Below are 15,118 nucleotides of genomic sequence, written 5' to 3' on the forward strand. Positions count from 1 at the left end.
AGAAACTTGAGTACGTTTAAAAACGAGCATCAGAACATTGACTCTTTTTTTTTTTTTTTTTTGCAAGATCTAAGATTCTGTCTTAGTTAGTTAGTTATTTGGTTTTTAGGAGCATTAGCAACTAAGGCCATATTGCTCCGTGATATGCGGTGGTCATTCCCTGACCTTTCCGCATCCTCCGTATTTGGTGGTGTCGGGCTCGAACACCGGTCTAATCAAGAATCGTGTGCTACGCACTGCTGCTCCTTCCCACCTGCCTACGGAGGCGCCTTTCTGTCTTAGAAGGATTGAAATGAACTAAGATTTTTTTTTCCCCACTGGGGAATTAACCAGAGATCACTATTTAAGGAACTGGTGTTTCATGCTGTATCTGGTTGTAAAAAGTAAGGTTTCTGAAACTGAAATGTAATGTAGTAGTATCAGCAAAACCACAAATGTGATTTCCAATCATTGGAAAGTCATTATTAATAAACAGGAGGAAACCAATTGATATAAGAATAAAACTGAGGAACTTCTGCATTAGTAAGAAGTTAGAAGGCAGAGTAATCGTCATATATAGTGGGCAGTAAGAGAGAAAAAAAGTTTTCCTACTGCAGAAAAAAAAAAAAAAAATAGAAAACCATAAGTTGGAAGCTAGTTTAGAAGACCTTTATGCTAAACATGATCAAGAGCCTTTGGAATATTGAAAGCAATGGGTTTTCTGATGGGCTATTCATGGAATTTGTACAAAGATGAGTAACATTGAGGACCCATATTTGTGAACATTATTTAGTTTTAAAGTTTCAAGACAGTGTAAGAGTTAGCAGTTGGTAAATTTTTCCATAACTCTGGAAAGAGTTGAAGTAGGGAGGGGATTTGTTACCAGATCCAGAAATTAGTTGGATACATGTAAATTCTACGCAAAAACCAAGGGACGGGTGAAATAGCAGTGAGTATGTATAATAATAAAAAAAAAAAAAAAAAAAAGCGACTGACTGTGGAACGTGTACTTTAAAAATAATTTTAGAAATATCATCAGAACCTGCAGATTTCAGCACATTAAAATTGCAGGATTGATTTTCTACTTGGAGACCAAGAGAGTCATTCAATTGGATGTGTTTCGGATGACAGTATGTTTACTAATATAACTGATGCAATAAAACCACCTGAATGAAAGGTCAAAGTACGGATGGGCAAAAGTTGCAGCCAGTAACTATACAAGAAACCAGAAATCGACTCCTACTTGGACAGACAGCTTTATAAAAATCAAGTTTAGATTTATTAATAACTTGTTTACACTCTTGTATGGGCAGAAAGTTAGGCTTGTGTTCTCTTGTGTGTAGACAGAAAAGTTAAACTTGTGATCTTGATTAAAAGGCAATTATGGTATGCATAATCATGTATTCACCACCCTTCATAAATTTTCTCAAAAAACATAGTTTAGACAAAGAACAATAGTTTAGTGTGGAAAGAGGAATAAAGGATTTCACTTCCTGAAAGAATAATTTTAGCATTAGCAAAGGCACATGATGCAAGAAAGCAAGCTTATTTAGCATCAGCCAAAAAAAAAAAAAAAAAAAAACATGCACCGTTCTCATTTCACCCATCCACTCACTCCAAATGTTTGTCTAGTTCTGCCTTGAATCTATTTAAGCTATCAGCTTCCATGGGTACCTCTCCTGAGTCCAAGGAAGCTCTCATAATTATGGCTAAGGGTTTGCTTACTTCCCTTGCTGCCTCCTTTAATTTAACTGGAAAGATTCCATCCACCCCAGATGTCTTTCTTATGTTTATCTTCAACAACGTCTCCTCCACTTTACTCTCAGTAATTACAATATTATCTAGCTTACTGTCAGAGTTTAATACATCTCTGGCATTCCCCTCTCTGATTAACTCCTCATGTGTGAACGTAGATGCAGAATATTCATTTAGTGTGTTAGCTACCTGAGCAGGATCATCAACAGTTGAACCATCGATATCAAGTGGACCAATCTGACTCATCCCCATCCTTCTAAAGTTTACATAAGTAAAGAACTCCTTGCTGTTTTTATTTGCATCCTTTTCCAAAGATTTCTCGTAATTTGCATTTGCCTGCTTAACCTCCTTTGTGATTTGGTTACAGACCAGCTTATGCAGCATCAGCTAAAAAAAAAAAAAAACCACTTCCATTTCACCCCTCCGTTCGTTCGAAATACCTGTCCAGCTGAGCCTTAAATTTATTTAGGCTATCAACTTCCACAACAAGGGATGGAAGTCTGTTCCACCAACCAACTATCTGCTGGCTAAAGGCAAATTTCAGCACGTCTTTCCTCAATCTGAATTTATGCCCTCTCAGGTGATTATTCTGAGCAAGAGGGAGAATCCCGTTGGCATTGAGCATGCTCAAACCAATCAAGGCTTTATACACTTCTATCAGATCACCTCGTTTGTGCCTAGTCTCCAGACACTGTAATTTGCAAAACTTAAGCCTTTCTTCATAAGAGCAAGCCTTTGTTCCATTCACTAATCTTGTTGCCCTTCTCTGTACTCGTTCCATCAGCTCTACATCCTTCTTGAAATGAGGCCTCCAGACCTGTATACAGTACTCAAGGTGTGGCCTGACCATTGCCTTATACATGGAATAATCACCACCTTATCCCTGCTAGAAAAATTCCTATATATCATTGACAAGACACCATGAGCTACTCTTGCAGCCCGTCTGCACTGCTCAGAGAACTTCATATCTACCTGCACTATTACCCTCAGGTCCTTTTCATTCCCTACCACTGTCAGTGTAGTACCACAGAGTTGATACGTTGCTCTGGGGTTGCTGTTTCCATATGTAGTACTTTACATTTGTCAATGTTAAACTTCATTTGCCACCTCTCAGCCCATCTGCTCAACCTTTCCAGATCCTGTTGCAGCAGCATAGTGTCAGTAGTGTCCTTGACAACCCTGCCAACCCTTGTATCGTCTGCAAACTTGGACATTAAGCTTGATATACCATCATCAATGTCATTTATAAATACAGAAAACAATAGCAGACCCAACACTGAACCCTGAGGGACTCCACTAATAACATTAGTCCACGATGAGCAGTGTCCATTGATTATTATTAATAGCCATATGGTGCAAGGAAGCCTGAGGCTTATGCTGCACCAGGGAAAAAAAAAAGTTCCTGAGAGAGAGAGAAAGTCAAAAGTAAAGGGAATCACCAAGAAAGAGAAGAATGATGATATCCAGCTCAGGACCCTGGGTGTGCCAAGCCCATACTCACCAGATGTAGCCCCCGGGATTACCACTCTGTCTTCTCCCCCTCAGCCATCCATTTATCCATAGCAGCAATTTTCCTCCAATGCCACACTGTTCCAATTTGTGCAGCAGTCTTCCATGTGCAACAGTATCAAAAGCCTTTCTAAGATCCAAATATATAATATCAAAGTTATTCCCTGCATCCAGTTCTTTTGTGACTGCATCATAGTATCCAATCAAATTGGTCAGGCAAGACTGTCTTAACAAAACCATGCTGTGTCTGAGCTATAACTGAAGTCTTATTATTATTATTAATATCCATATGATGCAAGGAAGCCTGAGGCTTATGCTGCACCAGGAAAAAAAAATTTCCCAATTGAGAGAGAGAGAGAGAGAGAGAGAGAGAGAGAGAGAGAGAGAGAGAGAGAGAGAGAGAGAGAGAGAGAGAGAGAGAGAGAGAGAGAGAGAGAGGAGTCAAAAGTAGAAGGGACTCACCAAGAAAGAGAAGGATGATATCCAGCTCAGGACCCTGGGTGTGCCAAGCCCATACTCACCAGATGTGAGCCCCCAGGGGTAAATCTAGATGATCCTGCAGTGCTTCTTTAACCAGTGCCTCCATTAATTTTCCTGGAACAGAAGTTAAACTCTCAGGTCTATAATTACTTGTGTCAGCCTTTGATCCTCCTTTGTGAATTGGGGTCACATTTGCATATCTCTAGTCTATGGGTACCTCCCCTGAGTCCAAAGAAGCTCTCATAATTATGGCTAAGGGTTTGCTTACTTCCTTTGCTGCCTCCTTTAATATAACTGGCTAGATCCCATCCATCCCAGGTGCCTCTTTTATGTTTATCCTCAACAATTTCTCCTCCACTTTCCTCTCAGTTATTACAAAATCATTAGCTCACTGCCAGAGTTTACTGCACCTCTGGCATTCCCCTTCCTGAATAACTCATGTGTGAATGTAGATGCAAAATACTCGTTTAGTTTGTTAGCCACCTGAGCAGGATCCTCAACTGTTTAACCATCAATATCCAGTGGACCAATCTGATTCATCCCTTTCCTTCTAGAGTTTGTATAGGTAAAGAACCCTTTTCTGTTTTTCTTTGCATCCTTTGCAAAGGATTTCTCATAATCTGCCTTTGCCTGCTTAATCTCCTTTGTGACTTGGTTACAGACCAACTTATATCTATCATAAGCTTCCACGTCACCCATTAATTTATACGTATCCCATGCATTTTTCTTCTCTGCTCTATGTCTCATTAGTTCATCTGACATCCATTTAGGCCTAAACCTTGAACAATATTTCTTAGTTGGTAGGTTTTTTTTTTTTTTTTTTTTTTTGGTAGTTGTTGGCACATAGGCTTCTGTGGCCATAATGCACCTCCCAAGGTTTTTGCAGTACTTTGATCCAACCCGAGGCGGGAATCGAACCCGCGACCTTTGGGTTGCCAGGCAGGCACTTTACCCACCCGGCTAGCCCGGTCGGCTAGTTGGTAGGTAAAGCCTAGTAGCTTCCAAGATAAGTTCTTTGAATGCTTCCCATTTTGAATTTGCTGTTGGTAACATCATCAGTTGGTCCCACTGTATAGAATTTAAATACTGTCTCAGACCATTGTAGTCGCCTTTACGAAAGCAAAAACCCTTCCCTTTACCCCTGATGGTAGTTACCTCTTTGAGTAAATCCCACTTCAGCACACTGTGATCACTGCCACCAAATCCCCCATTATCTGCAGATTCTTAATGCATGAAGAATCACTACTGATAATCAGATCAAGAGTATTACTCCCTCTAGTTGCCTCCCGAACATGCTGATGTAGAAAACAATCATCCAATAAATCTCCAAAAGCCTTGCTGGTGTGTGAGTGACCAACCCACAAATTCCAGTCAATATCTGGGAAATTAATATCCCCCATTATAAGACTGATTTACTGGCCCACTCTATTTCCCTTTACAGTTTTTTATTATACTCATCAGAATCATTAGGCCTATAACACACCCTTACTCTCAATTTTAATCTTCCAGTGCTTATGTCACACCAAACTGACTCGACACTGCACTGTCCAGTGATGTCGACTGGCTTCACTTCCTTGGATTTTGTGTTTCTTAACTAATAGCATAACCTCTCCTCCCTTCCTATCCTGTCTATCCTTTCTGTACACATTGTACTCCTGCATTCCTTATACCTGTGTGACACCACGTCTCTGATATCCCAACAATATCTGCCTTTGATGTTTTGAGCAGTACCTCAAATTCATCAATTTATTTACCAAACTCCTAGCATTGGTGTACACGCAAGTATACATGCACCTGCTCCTATTCTTAGCTACCCTGACACAACCCATGTATTTACTTGTACCGCAATGACTCCCAGCAGTCTCTGAAATATCCTGCATCATGTTTTCCAGGCTGCTGCTCATTCCAATAGTAGCAGTGCAAGAATCACTTTCACCTCTGCCAGTGGCTACTGTTAATCTGTTAGTCCTTGTATCCCCCCCACAATCTAGTTCCGACCCACCTAACACTGTCTCGATAGTATCAGCAAATATTCTTGCACCCTTTCTATTTAAGTGTATCCCATTCCTGTAGAAGCAGTCTCTACTCTTAACAAGTACAGTCCAGGCTGAAATAAATTCTACCACTTGAGCCTTGCACAGTCTTTCCAGGGCCGAATTGATTGACAAGGCTCTCATCATATACTCCCTCCTATCGTGTTTGGGCAGAATTGCAGACACTTTCAAATTCAACCCTAATTCATGGCTTTTTTGAACAGTGACCTGTACTTGTTAAGTAATTCTGCCGGTCTCCTACTCTTAATATCATTAGTGCCAATGTGTACAACTATATCACCTTTTGTGCCCTTAAAAGATGATATCTGCTCTACAATGTCATCAACCTTTGCCCCTGTCAGTCATACCCTGGTCCAGTTCCACCTATCCTTTTTACAAAGCATGTTCACCATTTCCCTGACAATAGAGTTATCAACAACTACTAGTTCCTGTGGAACTAGCGCATTCTGCCTTGGGGGTGCCGCTGTGTTGCGTGATGACCAAGTGCAAGCTCTGGTGTTGATGTGGGCTGCCGAGAGCTTGATGGGCCCTCATTTTAGATCCTTTGAGGGCATCCACATATAGGCCCATAACAATGCCGAGTTGTCTCCTGATTTCCTTACACTCCTTACATCACATACACACAAAGACATCCCCCATGGCAATATGTCCCGTACCTGATTGCTCCACAAACATCATGCAAGCAGTGCATTTTAAAAGGTTGTGATTCAGAGGGCAACTTCCCCCTCAGGTCTCCCCTGAGCCACAGCACTCCCATTAACTTGAGCCTTTTGCTTTGCTGCTCTGGTCTGAGTCATGATTTCGATTTAATTTCAATAAAATTGCAATTTCCGTACAAAATTATAACCCTGAACTTGTATCTCAACACAGTTATAACGCTATATATATTTTTCAGCATCAAGTATTATCTACGAGTTCCATTTATATAACTTCCATATCAAGTTATGTATTAATTAATTATGTTACGTTTGTAATCTAAGTCGTTATATGTATATAGTTAAAAAGTACAATTTAATTGAAAATGAAGTTTAACAAGATTAATAGATTTTACTGATTGATTGACTATATTATATTATATACTATACTATACTATACTAAGCTTTCGCTATCTAGTTCGGGATATATGTTGTATCGTATAACAATGGCGGCAAGTTGCGAACGGTAAATCTACGTACGCTTAAGTATTAATTAATTTCCAAATCTCGCTGTCTCAATTCAGAATAAACTAAGGATCCTGACGAGGTCTATAAGCTACTTTTAGAAAATAATTTGATATAACAATTGGTCAATAAAGCGGCTAAATATGGCTATAAAAACTTCTCGTTCAGCAGAGCTGCAACTTGTAACACGTGGATTTAATACCTTTACCGATACTAAATAATCAGAGGCGGATTTAACGGCGGCCGCACCGGGCGCGCGTCCTAGGCCCCGACTTCTGAAGGGCCCACGCAAAACCCCAACAAATTAGTTGAACATATTAGTTCAACTAATTTGTTGGGGTTTTGCGTGGATAGTTGAACATATTAGTTCAACTAATATGTTCAACTATTAGTTCAAAACTTTGTGATTATTATTATGCTATTATTAATTATATTATACATATATTATATTCAAATTTTATTGTAAATAAAACATTAATAGTACATAAAATTAATATTAATATTAATAGTACATAATTTCAGAAATGTTTCTCACTATTAAATTCAAAAACAGGATACTTTTGCAAATGATCTTCATATTTGCAAAATGATCAAATTTTTTTTCTTTGAGATCCTTAGCCATTTCCAAAAATTGATATTTATATGCAGAAATACTACTAATCATGTCACCCACATTTTTTTTTTTTTTTTCCCCCCTTGTAATTCTAAATTCAAATCACTTAATTTACTGGTAAAATCTGCCAAAAAAAGCCAGATCTTGCAGCTGCTGATAATCATCTCCACAATTTGATCAACATTTTTTTTTTATTCATTCAGCAAATTTCGAAATCTGTAGAAACTTACTTCGACTCAGCCACTTCACATCTGTGTGTAATATCAGATCTGGTTCATTTTCATCAAGGTGCATTTTGAACAGTTTCCTTTTAAGAGATTGTCCTCTGTTGGAATTCACGATTTTGAAAGCTATGTTGTTATTTTTGGTTTTTAGGAGCATTAGCAACTAAGGCCATATTGCTCCGGGGATATGCGGTCATTCCCTGACCTTTCCGCATCCTCCGTATTTTGTGGCCACGGGCTCAAACCCTGGTTTAATCAAGAAGCATGTGCTACGCACTGCTGCTTCTGCCCACCTGGCTACGGAGGCACCTTGAAAGCTATGGTCATAATGCTTTAAGTACTTAATCTTTTGCTGGCTAACACTTTTTGGTGGATGATACAGTGATAAATCAAATAATCTAGGAATTCATCATCCTTTTGGCACAATGCGATGAATCTGTTAAGATGCCCCATCATGCTTTAGCTCCATCTGTTGTTATTGATGCGAGCTTAAAGAGTGATAATTTTATTTTTTTCGATAAAATTTTTGAATGCGTTAAATATATTAAGACCTCTAGTTCTTTCTTTTAACGAAACCATACCCAGCAGATCTCTAGTGGCAGAATCATCGAAAACCATACGAATAACAACGAGCAATGTCACTGACGTCTGTTGTAAAGAAAAGGACACACTTTTCAATGAGCACACAATTGTTTGCTCACATTTTTACTCATTTTTTTGATGCTTCCCATCACAGTATTTCAAAATAATTGCAGATCTTGAAGGGCACTTTTAATTCCATTTTTGTTCTTAAAATTTTCAAAAAGCAAATCCATTATTTCTAAAAATGCATCTTTGATGAATTGACCATCAGAAAATGGTTTTCACTTTTTTGAAAGAAATGACTCACTTTAAATAATGCCGCAGTTACTGCTTTAGATTTTAAATTAGGTGTCACGAAGAAATTTTGTTGTGCAAATAATCTGGATTTAAGTTCTTTTAATTTATTTTTTCTTAGGTCACTATTTGGCAGAAAATTCCGATTGGTATTTACCATGGAGCGCTTTGAAGTGCCTTTCTAAATTTCCTTTTTTGGGTATAGCCACAGAAGCATTGCAGATCAAATAACAATATTTTTCTTTCACCATTACAAAAAAGTATTCTGGTTCCCACTCTTGATGAAAATGATACGTTTTACTCTTTTTCATAGTATTCATTTTAAATCGAAGGGTATTAAATTCACATATAAGCACTGTCCAGTTATTAATATTAAGTAAGCCAAATAAGAATTCGACACATACGCTATGCTGTCCTCAACGTAACTTTGTGACTTTTCACTAGAAGCCTAGTGGCTGCATGGCGACAAGAGTGGTCATGTGGTTCAATGGATTTGTAATAAGTGTATGCAGTGGGGTGCATAATAACATTTAGATTTTGACTAATCTATTTTTTTATATATATTTAAAATTTGTTGCAATTGACTGAAAGGAAAGCCGCGATTGACTTGTTGGCCACCCCTGCTATAACATATGTGAATATGTGTATATGTAATGGGCGGCACCTAGAACGTCTGTTCAACTCTGCCTCGTGTCTCTGTGAAGAACAGTATCACTACAAACGGGCCAGATATGTGTGTGACGTAGGTTTGTGTGTGTGTTCTGTTGTTATGTTCTGGCCACTTGGCTACCCAGAAGCATCAGTCACCTGGACAGATGATTCTGGGTACTCGTCCACACCACGGGAAGATGGGCCAGTTCCAGTAGAGCACGTAATGCCTCAAAAGAGACTCTGACCCACCTGATGTTGCCGAAAGGTGGGCCAGATGCCCATTCCAGAGAAAAAAGGAAGGAGAGAAAAGATAAAAATAAATAAATAATAATAATAAATAAATAAATAAAATAATAATAATAAATCAATAAATAAAATAATAATAATAATAATAGTAATAATAAAATAATAATGATAATAATAAAGTAAACACAACCCGTGGTGCTGGTTAAAAAAAAAAAAAAAAAATCATTAGCGAGGAAAAAAAAAAAAAAAGACACGTTGCGATAAAAAAAAATACTAAATAAATAAAAGAAAAAAGTAAAATAATAATAAACTAATAGTAAAAGAAAGAAGAAAAAAAAAGGCTAGTCTTCAATAAATACTCTTGTATCCAGAATAATTCAGATGTGGAACTGATGACCTTTAGGATCAGTGCAATGACAATTCATGCAAACATGAACCATAGAAGAAAATAAATCAGAGAAGCAAATTATTGTCCCGCTTACACAGTTGGATTTGGTGGATTGTTCTGGTGCGCTAATCTGGCGTTGATTCTTCTTCTGCGAGAAAACATCTCGGAGGCAAAGTTCTGAAGAGCTGTGAGATGATTCTTATTATGCAGAAGCATTTCCTCTTTCTCTAGAGAGATCTGGAACGTCAGTTCGGAGCTTCACCCTAAGATCGTCGTAGATTGCACAGTTAAAGAGCAGGTGACTCCAATCTTCTGTATAGCCACAGCTGCAGAGATCGGTGTGATGCAAGCGAAACTGAAAGAGTTTTTGATTGAGAGAGCCATGTCCTGTTATCAGAAAGGAAGTTTGCATAGTTAAAAAGAGCACCATGTTTTAACCGATTTAGAGAGTAAGAAGGTCACATCAGGCAGGAATTTTCTTGTCGTCGCTCCAAGTGCGGTGGTGTCCCATCTGGTCTGCCAGATGCTAATTAGCTCGTTAAACCATCTGAATTTCTCTTTTTTAGGATCTTCATTTAAATTTAGCTGGATACCAAGTAATTCTGAAGGTATTTGTTTTTTGTGTCGAAAGCAGATGCCATGATAGATGATAAATAGATCCAATGGGAGGGACCCCGCAATAACTTGCACTGCAGCAGTGGAAACTGTTCTACAGACTCTGAGAATAGAGAGGAGCATGCTCCGCTGGATGGGATTCTGTTTTAACCTCATTTTGGAATTAGTGGCACAATGAAACCAAGCTCCTGCTGCATAGGTGACTATGGGCAGGAATACAGCATTATAGTAAAGAAAGAGTGACTTCCTAGAGAGACTCCACTCCCCTCTGGAAATTCGAATAATTGACCCTGTGAACTTTTTGATTTTGGTACTTATGTGAATCAGATGAGGATAGAAGGAAAGCTTATGGTCAATAATGACCAAAAGGAGTTTTGCCTCGGTGACTATAGGAAGCCGCTTGCCAAAAATTGACTTGGGGAGGCCGCCTGAGATCTAATTTGGATTTAAAAAGCATCATATTTGTTTTCGCTGGATTAATTTTAAGTTTGTTAGCCAATGACCAGGAGGAAAGGTCAGTTAAAATCCGGTTTGCATTCACCTCCAACACTGCACAAGAACTGCCTGTGACCACAATTGTCAGGTCATCGACGAAAGCAAAAATTTTGCAATTCTGGAGAGAGTGGCCCAGCCAGTCTTGAAGCACAATGTTCCAGATAAGGGGCCCCAGGACTGAACCTTGGGGGCACCCTCGAAAAACCTTCCTAGAGACTTGGAGGAAGTTGGACTTGACAATTATTGAGCGGTCAGAGAAATAATTTGTACATATGAAAAGAGCATCTGGCAGACCGGAGACGTTCAAGGGTGCTGTCCTACCAGAGAGTGTCAAAGGCACCCTCGAAGTCGACCATAATAGCTAGTTCCAACTTGGATTTAGAATTTATAATGTGACAGACAAAGTCAGACAAGGCCTCCTCGCAAGAATGATCTGGGGTGAAGCCATATTGACAGGGAGAAAAGAGATTTTGTTGTTGAAACAGAGCTGTTAGTCGAAGAGCCATAAGCCGCTCCAAGATCTTCCCTAGATTAGCAAGCAGCGTAATTGGTCTGTAGGCACGTGGATTTGAGGCAGGCTTATCTGGTTTTTTGATAAGACGGAGCAAAGAAACCTTCCAAACAGAGGGAAAGATGCCTTCCATGAGGCACTTATTGAAGAGCAAGAGCAAGTAGAGAGGTCTTAATTTTAACAGCCGGAGAATGAACACATATTCAATCATATCCATTCCCGGACACTTCTTCACATTGATCGTCTTGACCACCGAGGTAAGTTCCTTTAAAGTAAATGGCTCGGTACGTTCCTCAATGATGTATTTGTTATTTGCCTCCCGAATTGCCATATGCTCTGGAGAATCTTCAGAAGGATTATCCATAGGGAATAAGTTATCAAGAATTTGGTTGATAGTCTGTCCAGCCAGAGGTTTCATGAGTCTCAGTAGTAACAGTACCAAGGACATCAGAGGTAAATGTTCTCTCCCGAGCTATCTTGTACATGAGGCCCCACGGGTTTTTGCTGTTGGATTCTTTTACAAAGATGGTCCAGGTTTCTCTTTTTCTCATTGCAATTTCTTTACAGAAGGCATTTTTTTTTGCAATGTAGTCATTATATAATAGCATAACGTTGTCGCAGGCCAGTTGCGGTGTCGCTGATATAACCGTCAGGCTCGGTGAACTGATTTGCGAAGAGTAGTAAGGTCCTGGGACCACCAGGAGCGGACTTTAGAGCAGATGGTCTTTTTCTTTGCTGATTTATAGGAGGCTTTTATAAGAGATTGTTGGATAAGTTGGGCTAGATTTTCTGCAGAAGTTAAGCTGAAACTGTCTGGAGGGTTTGATGGAAAGTCATTAGTGATGGAGGCATCAAGAGTCCCAGTCAACAGTTTTTGTGCAGAATCGGACGAAGTCAGGTGTTCTGGGTGAGTTGTGGCTGTTAGGCGCATCGACAGAGATGTGGAACACAATGGCTCTGTGATCACTGAGTGTCCAATCTGGAATTGTAACCCAGTCACTGATGCGGGAATTTAAGTCACTGCTGGTGAGTGTAACATCAATGTTCGACTCCCCAGTTGAGCTGCAATAGGTGGAGAGCTTGCCTAGTCGATTATGGACTGCTAGGTTATAATAAAGTCCTCAAGAAGAAGACCTCGGGCGTCAGAAACAGCACTGAACCAGAAATGGGACTTTGCATTGACATCCGAAGTAATCAGGATGTTCCTAGAGCCAAGGAAGTTGAGCGCAAACTCCAAGAAGTTTAATGAGTCGCTGAAGTCTGCAGAAGGGGGACAGTAGATTGACAGAAGATAGAAGGAGAGAGATGAGAATGTGATTTGCACACAAGTTACCAGTTTGTTACAGAGACCATGAACGACAACAACATCTAAATCATCTGTTTAAAATGATGATGCATGTTTTAGGGTCTTGGGGCACAGGTTGCACCACTCGAGCATAAATGGAATAGCCCATAATCTTAGAGATATGCCCAAACTGTCCCTTCGAGAAGTATGGCTCCTGGATAGAGATCACATCCACGGCGTTTTGTTCTGCAGCCAGCCGAATCTCATTCGCGACCTATGTCCATTGATTTGAAGAATTTTAAGTTTAAGATTTTGTGGAGTGCTGGGGAAAGAATGAGAGTGAACATCATCAGGAGATGTTTTATTCTGATTCATCTGAAATGCAGAGTTGTTCAGTTTACTCTCCATCAGCAGTTCTAAGGCGTATCATTTCCAGGGCACGTTGGTATTCAGGGCAGGTTGTATCTCTCACCGAGTGCTGTGAAGCCCTCTTGCGCCTCTTACAGTTAATGCAGACAGGCTGTTCCTCTTTGTGTGGACACTCTGCAATGACGTGCCCACTACGGGCACAGTGATTACAGGTTGGAGAGCTGTGAGTGCAATGTTGTGTGGTGTGCCCATAGCCTAGGCAAAGAAAGCATTTGGTTACTATCGTAAATGCTTTAAACTTATGGGAGCCACAGCCAAGGAACACCCATTCATGGGATAGTACTTCTTTATAAATCTTTGGTGCAAAGCTGATCACCATATGATTAGCCGAGGATGAGTTTGATTTGGTGTTGAACCGGAACGTAGTGCCCTCCTTTATTTCCTCGTATGAGAACCTTAAATCAATGAGATTCTTAAAGTAAAGGTCCTCTAAGAAGTCCTCATTTGCATAGTTTTTGGGAACGCCATAGAATATAATGGCAGGATCTGATATTTTTGGAGCAGAAGTGGCGACGCCAGCAGCAGAGAGTGACTCAGAGGAGGAGATAGTATTGAGATCTTGCTTGGACGCGGTTTCCACGATGACTCCGCAATTTCTTATCGCTCTGAGGGATTTTACTTTAACCATCTTGAAATTGCTTTTGAGCATTTTGGATACAAATTCCTTCACCTCATGGCTAGTTTTCAGTTCGCTGGTGTCATTGGCTCTCAGGAGAAGGACATTCTGTGGTGGTTGGGTTTTGGGACCAAGTTGAAGACTGTTTGGAGCCAAGGATGTGGAAGGTTTGTTGGAACCACAAGAAAGTGGGGGGGATGCCCTTCCTCAGAGCTTCTGCAAATGATGGAGTGGGATCTGGGTATATGAAGTGGCGCGTAGATTCTCGTTGTCGATTAGCAGCTCCGTGGCAATTATCTCCAGACTTGACCACAGGTCATGGATGTAGTTCGCTGCTGTTTCTGTGAATCCATTTGCATTGCAATTAATAAAAGATATCAGTTCTTTATGCAGCTTAGAGATGATTTGGTGATGCTGTGGAGCATTCTCAAGATTTATTTTCTGCAATTCCAGAATAGGAAGGAATCCCTAGCCTGGAGGAAAACTGAGGCCAGAAGCAAATGTGCTGTCCAAAACAAATGCCGCAACAGGAGTAGCTGGAGGGGTATCCTTGGAAGCAACAAGGTTGATACCAGGAGAGTCACCATCAGGGCGTCCAGGAGGACTTTCCACTGCCTCTAAAGACTTTAGCTTAATTTGTTCATCTGCAGAAGCAGCAGTCTCACACCGGGACAAAAGGAGCTTCAGTTTCTTCTTGCTCTTATTCTTTTTTTTCTTATGTGAAGGGTGGGGAGTCCTCCGTGGCGCCTTAGTTGGAAGAGAAAGAAAATTTTCAGATTCATCCTCACCGGATGAAGAGGAGCTGTCATTAGACATCATTATTTGCACAATCAATATAAATCAAACTGAATCAATAATAATTCTATAAGTCTAGTTCTGGGCTGTAACTTGTCTAAAAGACAAAAAAAAAAAAAAAAAAACCACACATATTCCGGAAAATCGTCTGCTTATTTTCTGTAAACACTCAGTTAATGGCACACAAGAGTTATTTTATTTCCCTCTTTTTTACGTCGAGAAGGCAGTATCCGGTGAAGAGAAGAAGCAAGGAATAACAGCCTTGAAGCAATTAGTCAGGTTAGCAGCATGTTGCGCAGGCCAGTCTCGTAAGCCAGACTGGTGCGACAAATAGGTCAGAATTGTAAAATTTGCACATTTGAAGAGATTAACTGACGGCAAACACACAACGTGGTGGGACTGCTTGACCTTGTCATATAGCTCGAAGGCAGAGGGCG

General features: G+C 40.0%; 1 protein-coding gene across 4 annotated transcripts in view; it reads left to right on the forward strand.

Moving 5' to 3' along the window:
- LOC150080768 (plexin-A2-like) overlaps positions 1–15,118 on the forward strand; it is a 1,384,718-nt gene that overhangs the window by 913,472 nt on the left and 456,128 nt on the right. The gene's annotated exons all lie outside the window — the stretch shown is intronic.

This window comes from Mastigoproctus giganteus, chromosome 9 (assembly GCF_048544385.1).
Source record: "Mastigoproctus giganteus isolate SK-2022 chromosome 9, ASM4854438v1, whole genome shotgun sequence".
Taxonomy (NCBI): Eukaryota; Metazoa; Arthropoda; class Arachnida; order Uropygi; family Thelyphonidae; genus Mastigoproctus; species Mastigoproctus giganteus.